Source organism: Anabrus simplex, chromosome 1 (assembly GCF_040414725.1).
Source record: "Anabrus simplex isolate iqAnaSimp1 chromosome 1, ASM4041472v1, whole genome shotgun sequence".
Classification (NCBI taxonomy): Eukaryota; Metazoa; Arthropoda; class Insecta; order Orthoptera; family Tettigoniidae; genus Anabrus; species Anabrus simplex.
The window spans coordinates 1,199,816,078-1,199,834,436 of NC_090265.1; the positions used below are offsets into that span (position 1 = coordinate 1,199,816,078).

The 18,359-nt window shown below is 42.5% G+C and overlaps 1 protein-coding gene across 2 annotated transcripts in view; it reads right to left on the reverse strand.

Annotated features, from left to right (window-relative positions):
• Window positions 1-18,359, reverse strand: part of LOC136858191 (fatty acyl-CoA reductase wat) — a 224,001-nt gene that overhangs the window by 171,751 nt on the left and 33,891 nt on the right. The window contains exon 1 of one of the 2 annotated variants that reach the window (XM_067137556.2): window positions 14,955-15,636. The exons of the other annotated variant lie outside the window; for it this stretch is intronic. The gene's annotated coding sequence lies outside the window, so the exon portion shown is untranslated. Of the gene's footprint in view, window positions 1-14,954; window positions 15,637-18,359 lie in introns of those variants that run through there. 2 annotated transcript variants of the gene reach the window in all.

Sequence of the window (18,359 nt, forward strand, 5' to 3'; positions counted from 1 at the left end):
GAAATAATGCTTGTTGTTTAAAGGGGCCTAACATCTAAGGTCATCGGCCCAACTTGGACATTTATCGAGCATTTCTCTTTAATTATATCTTTAAACGCTCTACTCAAGCTTATTCGTCAACTAATGTCATTCACGTCGTATCTCCACCGACAGCTCGGAATATACCGTTTAGCCGAGCAGCTCGTCTCCTTACTCGCAAGTCTTCCCAGCCCAAATGCTGCAACGTTTTCGTAACATTACTGGTTTTTTTTCGGAAATTGCCGTGAACAAATCGTGCTGCTTTCCTTTAGATCGTTTCTAGTTTTCGTAACAAGTAACCCTGGTTTGGGTCCTATACACTGGAACCATACTCTAATTGGGGTCTTATCAAAGACTTATACGCCCTCTCCTTTACATTCCTAACCTAACCTATGGGTAAAATATTCTTACAGAGTGTGTTTTTGAACTCAAATGCTTGATTTGGTAATAATGTTTTTCTACCTACGTCCACAACACTCAATTCATGACTGCATTCCACTGTGCCGGTATATAATAAAATGATAAACCTCTGACTATTTGTTTGAAAATATTGTTGGGATATTTTTATGAATAACGGTTAATCGAGCAATACATTAGAGTAGTATGTATTATTTCATCACAGAACATCATCTGTTCTATTACAACATCGTGGTCGTTCGACGTGGCTATAAATGACATGACAATAAAATTCCAATTATATGTGGATGGAGAACAGGTGAATGGTGATAGAGAAATAACTCTACATTGCATCATTTACAGATAATATAAACAATGGAAAATTAGTGTAAAGAAATAAACAAGTAACGAATAATGTCATTATCTTTCTATATGTGACACATAAAAATAAAATAAGCGTCTTGTCGATACTATCGTCAGAATTTTTAAGAATAATTATTTATGTGTCGGCCATTCCAGAATTAAAAGGGAATGCAATTTTTAAAATTCCATCATTCTCTACCCGTACGCACATCACGAGAGAACAGCTGATCGGAACTGAATGGAAATCGGTATTTAAGGCCAGGAGAGAAGGCACTATAATTTAGGCTACAAAATGTTTATTCACGCTGGGTGAAACAGTAGTAGAAAGTCCAAAATTTAACCCTCATATACCTCCGTTATAATATATAAGTTACGGCGTATGGCCTCCAGAGAGGCCTGGTGCAGGTCTCAGGAGCTGACGCCGTACAGGCAACCTGCACATCTGTGAAGATGAGGCCCTACCTACCAATAATTCTAATGCTGAAGGTGGCGCAAACACCCATCCCCCGAGCCAAAGGAACTAATTGAAGTTAAAATCCCTGACCCGGCCGGGAACCAAACTCGGGACCAGTTGGACCAAAGGCCAGCACGCTAACTGTTTAGGCACGGATCCGGACAATATCTCCTTTAATAGTAGTCCTATCAAAGAAAGCTGCATAACTCTTTCGCCACGTTTAGGTCCACACCTCTTAATATTTAATCATTAAAAAGCAAACCTAACCGTCGTTGCCTTGGTTTCCCTCTACTTCTCTCACACTCCATTGCTGAGTACATTGTTTTTCTTTTGCTATTGGTTTCATGTCATATTATCGTACGTAACATATACTCCTCCATTTGCCTCACATGAGCCCATCACTAAAGCCGGTTTATTATTTATTTTATTCTAGTACACTCATAAGCGAGTGGAGTGACCGTCTATGCGTTAGAACTCCACCGCCCGCTGCCACGAGAATGGTTTTCTGTCGTCTCCCGTTTTAACTTCCAGGCAAATGTTGGGATAGCTCCTATTCATAAGCCGCAGCCGATTACTTCCACCTCCTAACCCAATTTCATCCGCCATCATTCATTTCATATTCATTAACTTTTCAAATGGGATTGGCGACAGTAAGGGCATCCGGCTGTAAAACATGGCATGTTATTTCATCTCACCTCATCCCCGACCCCGTATCAGGAAGCGGAACTAAGTAGTGGACATGGAATTTTAGTACACTCGGACAATCCGTAATTGTATAATGGCGAGTAATACTAAAAGCAAATGGGTTAAGAATAAGTCACAAGAAGACAGAGTACATGTTCTTCAACTTTGCGGGTAAGCGGGCCTACGCAAAACTCTCTTCCTTGCTGGAGAACCACTGATGATGACCAACAAGTTCAAATACCTTGGATCACTCATCACAACTGATGGCAATATCGATGCAGATGTCAAGCTCCGCATGAGTGTTGGTTTGATGAAATGGCGGTCTCTTACTGGTGTTCTGTGTGACAAGCGGATGCCAGTCAAATTAAAGGGCAAAGTGTACAAAACCACAATTCGACCTGCCCCCATGTACGGCTTCGAATGTTGGGCAAAGAAGAATAATGTATTTCACAGTGATGCGAATGTTGCGATGGTCACTGGGAGTCATGAAAAAGTGCGCAATGAACGTGTGCGAGGATCTTTCAAATTTGTACCCATCAGCAACAAGATGGAGGAAAAATAGCTCCGCTGGTATGGTCACGTCAGAAGACGTGATGAATACCATCTAGTACAGAAATCTCTTAACATCGAACAGCCGAAGAGAGGAAGAGGGTGTCAAGGCAACAAGGAAACGAACTGTTCAGGTAAAAAAAAAACCAATAAAACATAAAACTGCTTGAAGAAAAAAGAGAAGTACCGTTAGATCTGGTACAATGAACGTCGGACATACTCTCTCCGAGACAGACCAGCCTACCCCGAGTGGGTTTCGGAGTGCCCGTTTTATGGGTGCATATACGGCTAGGAAAGAAGACAATCCATAATTGTATGGGAAGTGTTTATGCAAGATTAATAAATTGGTGTAAAGGCCATCTCCTGTAACGATATGGGCATCTCGGTATTACGTCGTATTACTGTGGGGATCAGTAGTATTTTCACATTCATTTGATTTAATACTGTCTAATTAGTTCGTTTTGCAGTTCACAAGATTCTCAGCAATATTCTACAACAGAATAGGATCGATTTACTGTCCAATATACAGAAGAATACAGAAGGATGGCGAATACTAAAGTGTTCACAAGGCGTAATTGCTGGTGGCTTAACCTCGCACTAACACATCGAAGTTCTTAGGCGACGCAAGTTTGGAAAAGGGCTGTGATTGGGAAGGCTTCAGAATTGCCAACAGTGGGATCCGAACCCACTAAGTCCCGAATGCAAGCTCACAGATGCGTGACCCTAATCTCACGGCCAACTCACTCGGTAAAAGACAACTTTAAGTGTAAGTTTAAATTTTCTCACAAAGCTGAATTTCCTTTCCTGCTCCAAGGTAGGACAAAAATAGAAGCTGCTCTTAACGCAGCTGTAGAGAGAATATTTATTAATAGTAATATTATTAATTTAATCCCATTTACCCTCCGAGGTTAGTTTTTTTCTCCCGGACTGAGCGAGGGATCCTACTTCTACCGCATCAAGGGCAGTGTCCTGGAACGTGAGACATTCGGTCAGGAATACAACTAGAGAGGAAGACCAGTACCTCTTCCAAGAGGTCTCACTTGCTATGCTGAATAGTGGCTTTGTGGGGGATGGGATGATTGGAAGATATAGGCAAGGAAGGGGGGAAGGAAGCGACGGTTGCCTTAAGTTAGGTACCATGCCTGGAGAAGAAGTTGGAAACCACGAAAATCCACTTCGAGGATGAGTGGTATGGGAATGAAACCCCCCACGCACTGTTTTAACCTCCCGACGCTGAGTGGACCACGTTCCAGTCCTCGTACCACTTTTGAAATTTCGTGGCAGAGCCGGAAATCGAACCCGAGGCTCTAGTGGTGGCAGTTAATCACACTAACCGCTACAACACAGAAGCGGACAGAGATGATATTTTCTCTTCTACATTTTCAGCAGATGGACGAGTGAAATAAACTCACAGTTGAAAATATAAAATACAGTAAATGTTAATTGCACTGTTCCAAATGAAACATGTAACGCGCACAGTAATAAGAAACATTGTCTCTAAAACGGATTTTCTAAAAAAATGTCCGAGCCAGTGTAGTGAAATAAACCACTGATAAGAATTCCCCCAGTTTTTCAGCTTTTCAGTATGGTAAACCCCTGTTTTTTAAAAATAAAGTCAAGCATAATAACCCTAGTACTGACCTATGTCCACATGTGCGTACAGGGGCACCGGACTGCCTCATACCCGTCCACCGTGACGTTTCGGGCGTTGTAGGCACATCCCTTCATGGTGTTGCAATTTCAATTTTTCCTAGTAGATGAAATGAAATGTCGTATGGCTTTCAGTGCCGGGATATCCCAGGACGGGTTCGGCTCGCCAGGTGCAGGTCTTTCTATTTGACGCCTGTAGGTGACCTGCGCGTCGTGATGAGGATGAAATGATGATGAAGACAACACATACACCCAGCCCCCGTGCCAGTGGAATTAACCAATTAAGGTTAAAATCCCCAACCCAGCCGGGAATCGAACCCGGAACCCTCTGAACTGAAGGCCAGTACGCTGACCGTTCAGCCAACGAGTCGGACTCCTAGTAGATTATATTGGTTCTCGTATCAGTGTACTATTTTGTACATATTATTCCTTCCTTGTGAGGAAAAAACGAGAATCTACCGTATTTCTCATTTCCCGAGTACGCCTATTGAGTGACAGCTGACGGCAGAGCTGTTGAGGATCAAACCAGCCTTCGGGGCTGAGTACTCAGTATTCCTTCCTTCCTTCCTTCCTTCCTTCCTTCCCAGACCGAGTGGAGTGACCGCACGTGTTAACGCACTGCGCCTAGGAAGCCAAGCTCTGCATTCGGGAGACGAGCGGGTTCGAATCCCACAGTCGGTTTTCTGTGGTTTCTCATTTTCGCTACCAGGCAACAAAGTAGAGTACTGATTATCTTTAAAACCACGTTTCCATTACATCATGAACGATAGCCTCGATGTTGAAACGACGTCCACTTAAGAGATTTCTGAATAGCTCAGAGATGACGTACCCCCCGTGGGTGAAGGCGTTAAAATGTATCCAATGAATTCCATGCCTGTCGTAAGAAGCGACTAATTCCAAAGGTTTGGAGGGAAAATTAGGACTTGAAGACATAGATACTGTAGGAATTTAAAATTAAAACTCCTCTTAAACACGCCTTTTCTGTAATACCCAGGCTAAGACAGCTGGTGGTGGAGTTATTGTGAATCTAAGCTGACGGCTTGTGACATACAGTCCGCTGGAGTCGACAAATTTTCCAACAATCTCTTTGAGAGAAATTTGTTAAATTTAATTAATGAATTCAAAGAGGGTATTCCTTTTTCGAATCCATTTCTTTCCTCACACATTATATCGAACACTATTGGATGATTCTAACAACTTATCACAATAAGTACTGTAACAATAAATTTGTACAGCATATTCTTTTGAGGTCAGTATCTATCTTCTTGCTCGATAAGTACATCCCTCTTTGTTCGCTGTTTTCGATACCGGGGTTACATTAGGTTCCCCTTTCGTCTTTTCGCTCGGTAAGAATAATCTCAGCATTAGAAACCAAGACTGTCCCGAAGGTGGTCGACAACCTCCCAGATGACACATCACTATTTCTCGTTGCCTGAATCACGTGTCGTCATATTTTGCGGTATAGAAGAACAATATTACGAGATACATTCCCTACGCGTATGTGTTTGATGGCTTTGTGAAGAGCCTTAAAAAGTCAGTTATGTCGTCATGTTACAATCATTCTAGGTTCGGACAACTTTTTCATCAAAGAAGTTTACCAGCATGACGTAGCCAGCTGTTAGTCAGGCGACCAACATTCTTTAGTCTGGGCGAGTAGGGATGTCGCCATTTCATACTCATCCACGTGATCGCTCCAAATGTTCGCATCAGCTTTCAACGTCAGCAGCAATGGACGTCAAGCACGTGAAATGCTGCAGTTAGATTTCCATATCCATTACGTTTTCTTGTTCCTGCGTGTACTGACCTCGATAGCTGCAGTCGCTTAAGTGCGGCCAGTATCCAGTATTCGGGAGACAGTGGGTTCGAACCCAACTGTCGGCAGCCCTGAAGATGGTTTTCCATCGTTTCCCATTTTCACATCAGGTAAATGCTGGGTCTGTACCTTAATTAAGGCCACGGCCGCTTCCTTCCCACTTCTAGCCCTCTCCCGTCCCATCGTCGCCATAAGACCTATCTGTGTAGGTGCGACGTAAAGCAAATTGAAAAACAAAAAATGTTCCTGCATGTGCTTTAGAATTCACTGTGTACAAACTTTCTGGTACTTCCAGTTCCTTATGCAGAACGTTGAGAATGTACCCAGTGCTAATTTCAACTCTGCACTCATATATTTGTTAACTGGCTTATTTTCTTTCGTTCGTTCGTAATCTGTTTTCCCTCCAGGGTCGGTTTTCCCCTTGGACTCAGCGAGGGGTCCCACCTCTACCGCCTCAAGGGCAGTGTCCTGGAGCTTCAGACTCTGGGTCTGGTGATACAACTGGGGAGGATGACCAGTACCTCGCCCAGGCGGCCTCACCTGCTATGCTGAACAGGGGCCTTGTGAGGGGATGGGAAGTGATTAGCTGCCACCCCCGGAGGCCCGGGTTCGTTTCTCGGCTCTGCCACGAAATTTGGAAAGTGGTACGAGGGCTGGAACGGGGTCTACTCAGCCTCGGGAGGTCATTAATACCCCTCGGGTACTTTTACAAATCTACTCACCGCAGATGTTCTCCTCTGAAATAGCGAATGCGTAACAACATATCTCTGTCTACATCTCGGCAAGCTCTCTACCCTACTCATTTCAAACTAGTATTCATGGGCGCCCGCAAGGGGGCAAGTGGGGGGCGCTTGCCTCCCCCCTGGAATTCTAAAAAGGTTGATGTTCAATTGGTTTAATATCGTACCATATTATTTCATAAACGGAACTTACTGTCACTCATCTAGCATCTGTTATAACCGGAAATTTCTGTAAAGAATTTAATGTTGCTGACGTTATGTTGGTTTTTATATTCAAGATAAATTGTTAATGGGCCCACCCCCTGGAAAAGATCCTGCGGGCGCCCATGCTAGTATTCGTGACACGGCCGTGCTGCATTTAATATAGGTGTTCTCTAAATTTTTGTGCGTACGAAGGAGATGTATGAACGCTACAAAGCAGCATACAAATTTTTAGAGCAGCCCGCGATCTATTAACGCAAACAAACGGCAAAAAGGTAACTATCACCGAAGTCCTTGACCTATTACTCCGAAACATTACGAGATGTTCATGTTTTAACCCCTTAAGTTTTGAATTTTCAAAAAATGTTCTTAGCCTCTATTTGTGGTCTAATCCAAGTTTCACTTTCTTCGGCTCGATAGTTCCTGAGAAATCATGGTGTGTGTGTGTGTGTGTGTGTGTAGTATTTCGCATGTGTATCTACGCTATAGTGTATAAATAAAATCGTACCGAGCGTGTGTCTGTACATTGACTATTTTGACGAAATTTCCGTATAGTTATCCGTTTCAGGTGTAATAATGACCATCTGCATACTTTTTAGCTTTGGTGTCTGTCTGTGTTTTTGTTTGAGTTCTTATAACTTGAAAACTACTGGATATAGTTATATCAAACTTGATATTTAGAATCCACCTGTCTTTTGGTAGGTTATAGGGCCAATATTATTTCTGAATACCTAAATTTACTGGAGTTTTATCCGAAACCGAAACCATGATTTTGCACTCCCACAAAATATGCACATCCAAAATTAATGGAAATCTACCATCCTTAATGGAAATCAATTTCTAAAACTTTTTTCTCATGTGCATCATTTCGATAGGAGGATTATTAAGGGAGATATCATTAACGGACGGTTTTTAAGCACAAGTCCCACCAGACTTAAACGCGGGTGCGTGTAAAGCGTATTTCTTACAACTTGAGAACTACTGAAGATATTTCAACCAAACTTTATATTTAGCATCCACCTGTCCTAAGGTAGGTTTTGAGGTCCATACCATTTCAAATTTCCGGAACGGACTGGGGGTTTATACGGAACCGAAACAGTGATTTTTACTCTCCCACAATATATACAAGACCAATATGACTGGAAATCGGCCAGCCTTGAGGGAAATCCATTCCTAAAACTTTTTTCTCATGTGCATTTTTTCGACAGGAGAATTAATACGGGAGATATCAAGAACGGTCGGTTTTGCAGGCTAAGTCTAGAGTGGGGCAGACCTTCGTTTCGAGGTATTTCGTGGTTAAATGGTAATCCCTATCACAAAACGGATGGCACAATCTCAGTTTAATTTGGAGTGATCTACAACTTTGGTCCTATTAATTTTTGTTGTATGTCTATCCCTTATACGTTAGATTTGTCTCTATTTCTCGATTGTAAGTAAATGTTACACTTTTTACACGCATAATTCATATTTTTAAATCACTTATGGAAGAGATTAGATTTATCTAATTCTACACGAATTTTGGTCCACCCAGTAGCCATATGTGAGCCAAGTGCTAAGTTTGTAGATGTCACATAATTATCCGAAATGTAATGCACTTTCAAACATGCCTACCCAAATGTCACCCTATTCAACGTTTCTAGCTCAATCTGACCCATAAATAGATGAAATACGAGCAAATATCATAGGACCAGACGTTTAGACCGCTAAATGCGGCGTCTTGTAGTACAATCCGTTTGTCGATATGACGTACCGTTTAGCAGCAGTTAACGTGTAAATGAAGGTCTGCAATATTGTAAACATGCATATACTTTCGTATGTCGATCTATATATATTCACTGATGTCGATTTTTAGCGATCGAGAAAGGGAGTGTCTGCTATTGTAGTCAGTACTCCCCACATCGACTTTGACTGGCAGTAGGAATGGGGTCCTTCTCCAACTGCTGTGTAACTGTTATAATAAGGAGGGACTACCATTGTAATAGAAAATTCCCTTCTCGATTTGATTTCCAGAAGGCAAGGGAGCATGAAATTTTGTTCAAAATGCCCTTACCCGATTTTGTTTGTCTGTAGGTAAGGGTGCCCGCCATTGTAAACAAATGTACCCATCTAAAATGTGACTGGCATTGGGCATAGTGGCCTGCTATTTTAATGGAAACTCACCAACTCGGTGTGACTGGCAGTAAGCTGGCTGACATTAGGAAAAGGGGCCTATGGTTATAATGATAACAGCACAACTAAATTTTGACTGGCAGTAGGGAATTTGCCTTCCATTATAATAAAAACTCCTCAACTTTAATCTGTCTGGAAGTAGGAAACGGGGCCTGCCATTGCAACGAAAAATCCCCAAATCGATTGTGACCGCGCAGTAGGCAATGAGGCCTGCCATTATACTGTAAACTTCCCAACTTGATTGTGGATGGCAGTAGGCAAGTGAGCTTGCCGTTATCATCACAACTCCGCACCTGACACTTCACATTGGAAACAACGTTTGGGGTACTCGCCATGCTGTTTCCCGGATAACGCTAAAAGACACGCAATTTAAAATATCTTATTTAATGCATGTACAGTAATTTACTTCGTTATCCGTATACAATGTAGAATACCGTAGCGAAGGACGGGTACATTTGCTAGTGTGTATATATATAATTAGAGCTGGCCCCACGGTGTAGGGGTGGCGTGCTTGCCTCATACCCGGAGGCCCCGGGCTCGATTCCCCGCGGGCAAAGGGATTTTTACATGAATCTGAGGGCTGGTTCGAGATCCACTCAGCCTATGTGATTACAATTGAGGAGCTATCTGACGGTGAGATGGCGGCATCGGTCTAGGAAGCTAAGAATAACGGCCGAGAGAATTCGCCGTGCTGACCACACGGCACCTCATAATCTGCATGCCTTCAGGCTGAGCAGTGATCGCTTGGTAGGCCATGGCTTTTAGGTGCTGTTGCGCCATGGGGTTTGGTTCGGTGTTTTATGTATAATTAGAAATCTATTAATTTATGTTAATATCAGAATGTGTATTTTGAAGAAACTGATTTTTTCATAATAAGAAGCACAATTAATAATTTATGTTGAGAAACTATTTATATGTTAACTTGAAAGAAGAACCCTCGAACCCCCACTGTCGGCAACCCTGAAGATGGTTTCCCATTTTCACACCAGGCTGTGCCATTATCAAGGCCAGGTCACTTCCTTTCCAGTTCTAGCCCTGTCCTATCCCATCGTCACCATAAGACCTGTCTCTGTCCGCGAAGTAAAACCAGTTCTTAAACAAGCCTGAAGATAAGGAATATGCACATGAAGTATAATGCCTTTGCTAGCGAGACCTAGTATTCACGGTGCACTGTCTTCTGTTCGCCTCCGTAGCGTAGTGGTTAGCACTATTAGCTGCCGTCGTCGGAGGTCCGGGTTCGATTCCAGGTACTGCTAGAAATTTAACAATAGCAGGAGGGCCGGTATACAACTCACACCCATTGGGCGTGTGCCTGAAAATAGCTATACTACATTGGGACGAGGACAGCGTTCACTTTTACTGTGTCTTCTGGCATGGGCTAGAACAAATGTGTTACCAGTCTCTGACAATATGAAAGTGACTGTGGTTAGATCAGTTCTAGTAATGCCATTCCTCATGCAACCAGTCCATGTTATGAATGGTGTAAAATGTCGCTCGTATGGATGGCTGGTGCGCACTTAGCAAACTAATATGTAATGGCAACTTCTGACTCGGTGAGGAAAGCAACGGAAAACTACCCCACTCCTTATTTCCCTCGTACTCGTCACCTAGGCCATCTATGGCAACTGATGGCGGAGCTATTGAGGATCCAACCAGATTTGGGGCTGAGTACTTTACATACTTTTTTAAAAACAATTATTGGCTTACGTCGCAACGACGCAGATAGGTCTTATAGTGACGATGGAAGAGTAAAAGGCTAGGAGTGGGGACGCGACCGTGGCCTTAATTAAGGTACAGCCCCGACATTTTCTGAGTATAAAAATGAAAAAAAAAAAAGAACACAGAAAACCATCTTCAGGGCTGTTGAAACTGGGGTTCGAACCCACTATATCCTGAATGTAAGCTCGCAGCTGCGCGCACCTAACCGCGTGGCCAAATCTCTCGATACATACATACATACATACATACATACATACATACATACATACCTATCTGCGTTGCGCCTGAAAAAACCGCTATGTGCTAATATTTCTAGAGAAATACTGGCCCGCAGCACATATATCATGCCATCCATCAACGGCTGCTAATTTCAGATGGCAACCAGCCTTGAGACACGATTGCTAGGTAACATTGACCATCCATGCATACGTTTCATCACTTCCTGCACTGTTGTTATGATTACCCTTCCGTCACACATTTTGTAGCGTCACGTTACACACATTTTCGGATAATCCCCAACCATAAGATATTTACGTCAAAACCAAGTGTAAAGTATTTTACCAGGTACTTTTTCACTGGTCGCCTCTGTGGTGTAGTGGTTAGCGTGATTAGCTGCCACCCCCGTAGGTCCGGGTTCGATTCCCGGCTCTGCCACGAAATTTGAAAAGTGGTACGGGGGCTGGAACGGGGTCCACTCAGCCTCGGGAGGTCAACTGAGTAGATGTGGGTTCGATTCCCACCTCAGCCATCCTGGAAGTGGTTTTCCGTGGTTTCCCACTTCTCCTCCAGGCAAATGCCGGGATGGTACCTCACTTAAGGCCACGGCCGCTTCCTTCCCTCTTCCTTTCCTGTCCCATCCAATCTCCCCATCCCTCTACAAGGCCCCTGTTCAGCATAGCAGGTGAGGCCGCCTGGGCGAGGTACTGGTCATTCTCCCCAGTTATATCCCCCGACCTAAAGTCTGGTATCCCCCGACCCAAAGTCGGAAGCTCCAGGACACTGCCCTTGCGGCGGTAGAGGTGGGATCCCTCGCTGAGTCCGAGGGAAAAGCCAACCCTGGAGGGTAAACAGATTAAGAAGAAGAGGTGGGATCCCTCGCTGAGTCCGAGGGAAAAGCCAACCCTGGAGGGTAAGCAGATTAAGAAGAAGAGGTGGGATCCCTCGCTGAGTCCGAGGGAAAAGCCAACCCTGGAGGGTAAACAGATTAAGAAGAAGAGGTGGGATCCCTCGCTGAGTCCGAGGGAAAAGCCAACCCTGGAGGGTAAACAGATTAAGAAGAAGAGGTGGGATCCTTCGCTGAGTCCGAGGGAAAAGCCAACCCTGGAGGGTAAACAGATTAAGAAGAAGAGGTGGGATCTCTCGCTGAGTCTGAGGGAAAAGCCAACCCTGGAGGGTAAGCATATTAAGAAGAAGAGGTGGGATCCCTCGCTGAGTCCGAGGGAAAAGCCAACCCTGGAGGGTAAGCAGATTAAGAAGAAGAGGTGGGATCCCTCGCTGAGTCCGAGGGAAAAGCCAACCCTGGAGGGTAAACAGATTAAGAAGAAGAGGTGGGATCCCTCGCTGAGTCTGAGGGAAAAGCCAACCCTGGAGTGTAAACAGATTAAGATAAGAAGAAGACTTTTTCACTGAGTACGTGTAAAAACATGACTTCTCGGCGGATTTCTATTTTCAGATACCATACCTTCCATAAGAACTTATTTTTTATAGGTACGCAAATACTCTATCAAAATTAAATTGAACTTCTAAATTGTATCCGTCCAGCTAGAGCATAAAATAAATGATACATGGAAGTAGGCCTTTCCATTCCGAGGTCTTTCCTATCCCATCGTTACCATAAGATCTATCTGTGTCGGTGCGACGTAAAGCTTATTGTAAAACGAAAAGGTCATCATAAGGCCAAATATCTAGGAGGCCACATAATACAGTCGTACCTGTTAGCGGGACGTTCATGCGGGTTGTATCAATGATGTACAAATAATTGCATTTTGTAACGTGTATGCTAGGAGGTAATAGAACTAAGCGAAAGAAACTGGAATATCTATGGCATGCGAAACGAGTCTTGAAAAAACAGAACAGTCGTATGACATCCCAACCAAACAGGGCTAATAAAAATGTGGATTAGAGAAAGGCGGAAAACATGCTCGATGATTTCAATCCTAGAAGCAGTGTGCCAAGGATGACGTAAAACTTTGGGTGGGTATCGCTGGAGCCTAGAGAGAAAGACAGGTGAACTATAATATGTGCCACATGCAGTGCTTATATGATCATGTTGCATGGAGAGAGTTGACGAACAGGCTAGAACAGCTCTTTTACGTAAGTAGGGCTGATCATTCAAGTAGGATAAATGAAAATTATTTATTTGCGAAAGAAACAACAACAAAAGAAGCTGACAAAGTAAAATATTTACGAAACGGAAAGACTAAAGAAAACTCTCAAGTAAGCTACAATCATAATTTCAAGGAAGGAAGTTTGTAGTACCGGTATTGAAAATGACAGTTGATATTGTGATAATAGCCACGCGGACAGTTTTACCTAGAATCCGAACCGTAGGAATGTGACTTCCTTTCAACAATTCGTGCCTGCAATTGCCGGGGTTCGAACCACAGCCACCTTGAAGAAAAGTAAATAATAGTACCACTCGGCTATCACGAACCCATTCATAATTTCACACATAGAGATTGAAGCCAGTCGCGTGCAGAGAGTGTATCAATAAGGGCCATACAGAGCTAGTAGCTGCGTGGTTTGCGTCAAGTATCTGTCAGCTTGCATTCGGGAGATAGTGGGTTCGAACTCCACTGTCGGCAGCTCTGAAGATTGTTTTCCGTGGTTTCCCATGTTCACAACAGGCAACTCTTAAGGCTGCTCCTTAAGGCCTTTCCAATCCGAGGTCTTTCCCATCCCATCGTTACCATAAGATCTATCTGTGTCGATGCGACGTAAAGCTAATTGTAAAAAGAAAAGGTCATCGTAAGGCCCTTGATTTTTAACTATCGGTTTTCATATTATTATTATTATTATTATTATTATTATTATTATTATTATTATTATTATTATTATTATTATTATTAATTCCGTCTACCCTCCACGGATGGTTTTTCGCCAGACTCAGCGAGAGATCCCACCTCTACCGCCTCAAGGGCAGTGTCCTGGAGTGTGAGACATTTGGTCGGGGATCCAGCTGGAGAGGGGGACTAGTACCTTGACCAGGTGGCCTCGCCTGCTATGCTGAACAGGGGCCTTATTGGGGATGGGAAGATTGGAAGGGATAGGTAGGGAAGAGGGAAGGAAACGAGCGTGGCCTTAAGTTAGGTACCATCCCGGCATTTGCCTGGAGAAGAAGTGGGGAAAACACGGAAAAACACTCAAAAGGATGGCTATGGTGGGAATCGAATCCCCTCTACTTGGTCGACCTCCCGAGGCCGAGTGGACCCCGTTCCAGTCTTCGTACCACTTTTCAAATTTCGTGCCAGAACAAGGTATCGAACCTGGGCCTCCGCGGGTGGCAGATAATCACACTAACCACTATACCATAGAGGGGGACAATAATAATAATAATAATAATAATAATAATAATAATAATAATAATAATAATAATAATAATAATAATAATAATAATAATAATAGACTAACTGTAGAGTTTTACACAGCTGTATTATGTGTTCCCTTCGCGGTCTTGTAAATATTATAAGTTATATTTTAGGCAGCGCTCCGGATCTTTGTTTAAATCGTCAGTGTAGTGGCCTTCGTTTCATTGGGTCGTGGGTTCGATTCCCTACTGTGTCCTGGATTATGTTGTGTCTTGTCAAGTTTGCTAGCTCGCGGACAGGGTGTTTGTATTTTTCTTAATATACAGTACCCCTCTTCACTTATTGACAATATACTACTCTGTCAACCATCACAGAAATGCGTAATATGGTAGTAGAATACTTTCCCCCACGGTGGATTGGTACTGGGAAGGGCATTCGGCCGTAAAACAAGGCGAAGTCACCATGTTCCACAAATATTGCATCCACGATCCCTCTGGAATGGGGTAAAAGTAACAGAAGAAGAAGAAGAAGAAGAAGAAGAAACTAATACTTGTGGTAGCTATAGATCATGCAGAACTACATTTTATATTTACTTGTAGAATATATTTACTAACATTTTTCTCCGAGATATTTTCCAACTGTAATATGTTTAATAATAAATATTAACTCACCTGTATTCCTAAAGTATTGCTGATATTTTTTTAACCACTCCTCTTTGTAATTCTGAATGGATGGGGCTTCCGTTATCTACACGATATTAAATTTACAGTCCTTAAGAATTTTCCATTTTCCCGCGTGTCAAGACACTTCCTTCTCCCGATTCTCTCAATTTTTTGAGGGAACGGCACTCTCCTTCTTTCTTCGGTCATGAGTATGATGATCTTGAAGTCACTGACCCTTGAACTAACAATTATCAGTTCCCTCTAAGTCAGTTCTTAACACCTTTAACCTGAGAAGCTTTTCCGATTTGTTTTGAACACGCACGTGAACTGTTGATAATGAATTTGTGATTGAATATTGGCAATTGTTACGTTAAAATTAAAAACAATACCCGTTGCCACGTGAATAATATTATTTTAGTTTACAGTTCTGTAAATTTATTTAATGGGTTTAGTCAGTGCTTCAACTGAGTAGAAATTCCAACAGAAAATAAATTCCCTCCAGGCTTTATTACTAGTATTACCGTAAAAAAAAAGAAGTTTCAACGAAGTATCTCACTTCCTTATAACTACTGTTGAAGACTTGGATTGATGCTAAATATTTCTTGCAGTTCACTTCTTCGCCAATAATATGCCACATTTTTCTATGAAACTTGGTAATTTTAAATTCAGCATCTTCTACACTTAACGCACTGTAGGGATCTACATCTTTTAAGACTTAAAATGAGACTGACTTGATCGTTGTGGTTAAAGGCACGGCCTACTTTAAGAATGCTTTGTCAGCAACGATCCACGCGTACGACAGGTTGCTGACTCCTAACTGTATACGGTACAGTATCATCTTGCAGTTCAGTTGCAATCGACAGTTTAAAATATGTATGTGTTGAAATAACTGTGTCAAATATCTATTACGTGTACAGAAACCAAGCATTTCAGTGCAGTTATCGAGACCTAGATCCGAGAGACGAGTGTTTCGAATTCCATTCTTGCCCTTCTCGAAATAATTTTCGATGGGTTCCGCTTTTAAACTCTGAGCAAAATCGAAATAATTATTTCCTTAAGACCATAGATCCAATAAGTAAAAAGTACATAAGGAAGCCAGAGCTAACCCACCAGGCTAAGTGCCACAGATGATACAGCACTAGTTTTCGGAGTCCATGTTAGCGGGTTCGATGCCGGCTCAAACCAGTGGTATTTGAAGAAGCTCAAATACAGCAGTCTCGCGTCGGTAGAGTTACCGGCACGGAAAAGAAATCCTGCGGAATAGCTTGACACCTCGGCATCCCCGAAAACCTTAAAAGTGGATAGTGGGACTTAAAGTAATAATACTTATTATGATTAAAGGCTTTTCTAAGGAGCGAGGTTCTGTATGGAAGTGAAACGTGGATAACAACAACAATTATTATTATTATTATTATTATTATTATTATTATTATTATTATTATTATTATTATTATTATTATTATTATTATTATTATTATTATTATTATTATTTAATCCGTTTACCCTCCATGGTTGGTTTTCCCCCGGGCTCAGCAAGAGATCCCATCTCTACCGCCTCAAAGGCAGTGTTCTGGAGCCTGAGACATTTGTCTGGGATACAACTGAGAAGGAGGACCATTACCTCGCCCAGGTGGCCACACCTGTTATGATGAATAGGGGCCTTATGGGGAATGGGAAGAGTGTAAGGGATAGGCAAGGAAGAGGCCGTGGTCTGAAGTTAGGCACCATCCCGGCATTTGCTTGGAGAAGATGTGGAAAACCACACGGAAAACCACTTCGAATATAGCTGAGGTGGGTACCGAACCCTCCTCTACTCAGTTGTCCTCCCGAGGCTGAGCTGTCCCATTTCAATTACTCGTATCACTTTTCAAATCACCGAGCTCGATAGCTGTAGTCGCTTAAGTGCGGCCAGTATCCAGTAATCGGCAGATAGTGGGTTCGAGCCCCACTGTCGGCAGCCCTGAAAATGGTTTTCCGTGGTTTCCCATTTTCACACCAGGCAAATGCCGGGGCTGTACCTTAATTAAGGCCACGGCCGCTTCCCTCCAATTCCTAGGCCTTTCCTATTCAATCGTCGCCGTAAGACATATCTGTGTCGGTGCGACGTAAAGTAAATAGTAAAAAAAAAAAAAAAAAAAAAAATTCAAATTTCGTGGCAGAGCCGGAAATCGAACCCGGACCTCCGGGGACAGCAACTAATCACATTAACCACTACACCGCAGAGGCGGACGTTATATTATTATTATTAATCGGAACGGACGACATAATTTGATAAAAAATGTTGAAAAGGAGTTATTGGTACCATTGCGTGCTACTCTGAGGGGTTTCACCATTTTAAATAATTACAGGGGAAAATCGAATACACTATTGGCTATAGATGATTGAAGTAGAGAGAATAGAAGTTTCGAAATGTAGTATTACAGAAGAAATTTGACGATGAGATGGACAGATCGGTTGCAAATGAAAAGGTGCTGAATGGAGCTGGTGAGAGGAGAACTATTTGGCGAAATTCGACCAGAAGAAGAAATAGAATTATAGGACAAATCTTAAGACTAATTTGATTTTAGAGGCAAATGTAGTGTGTATGAACAGCAGAGTTAGACCGAGCTGATTAGCTGCAGTCGGTTAAGGGTGGCCAGTATCCAGTAATCGGGAGATAGTGGGTTCGAGCCCCACTATCGGCAGCCTGAAGACGGTTTTCCGTGGTTTCCCATTTTCACACCAGACAAATACCAGGGCTTTACCTTAATTAAGTTCACGGCCGTTTACTTCCACTTCCCAGACCTTTCCTATCCCATCGTCGCCATAAGACATAGCTGTGTCGGTGCGACGTTAAGCAAAATAGCGCAAAAAAGGCATGGATATAAGAGAGTACATGTAGGATGCAGTAGTAACATCTATATATTTAAAAAAATGTCCTGACTGACTGACTGACTGACTGACTGACTGACTGTGAGATTCATCATCGCCGAGCCAAAACTATTGGACATAACGAAACGACATTTTGGGGATATATTTATGTTAAGAGTGTAGGTTCTCACTAAGGGAGGATTTTTGGATATTCTGTCGCTAAGGCGGTGAAAAGGGAGGATGAATTGTTTACATGAGTATATGTATATCTCAAAAATGTACAAGTTTACAGGCGTAAAAATTGGTATTTAAAATCTTGTTTAAAAATAAACAGGTAATTTTTTTTTGTTTTCGGAAAATCCCCGTAAGAGGGGTGAAACGGGGGAAAAACCTGTTCAATACCTTTTAAGAGGATACTTCTAAAAAGATTGGAGATGTTACAGACATGAAAATTGGTATTTGGAATCTCCTTTAAAATAAAGAATCCTGTATGTTTTTCTTTTTGGAAAATGGGGGGTGAACATGGGTGACGAAGTGGGTGAATTTTTAAAAGATCATATCTAC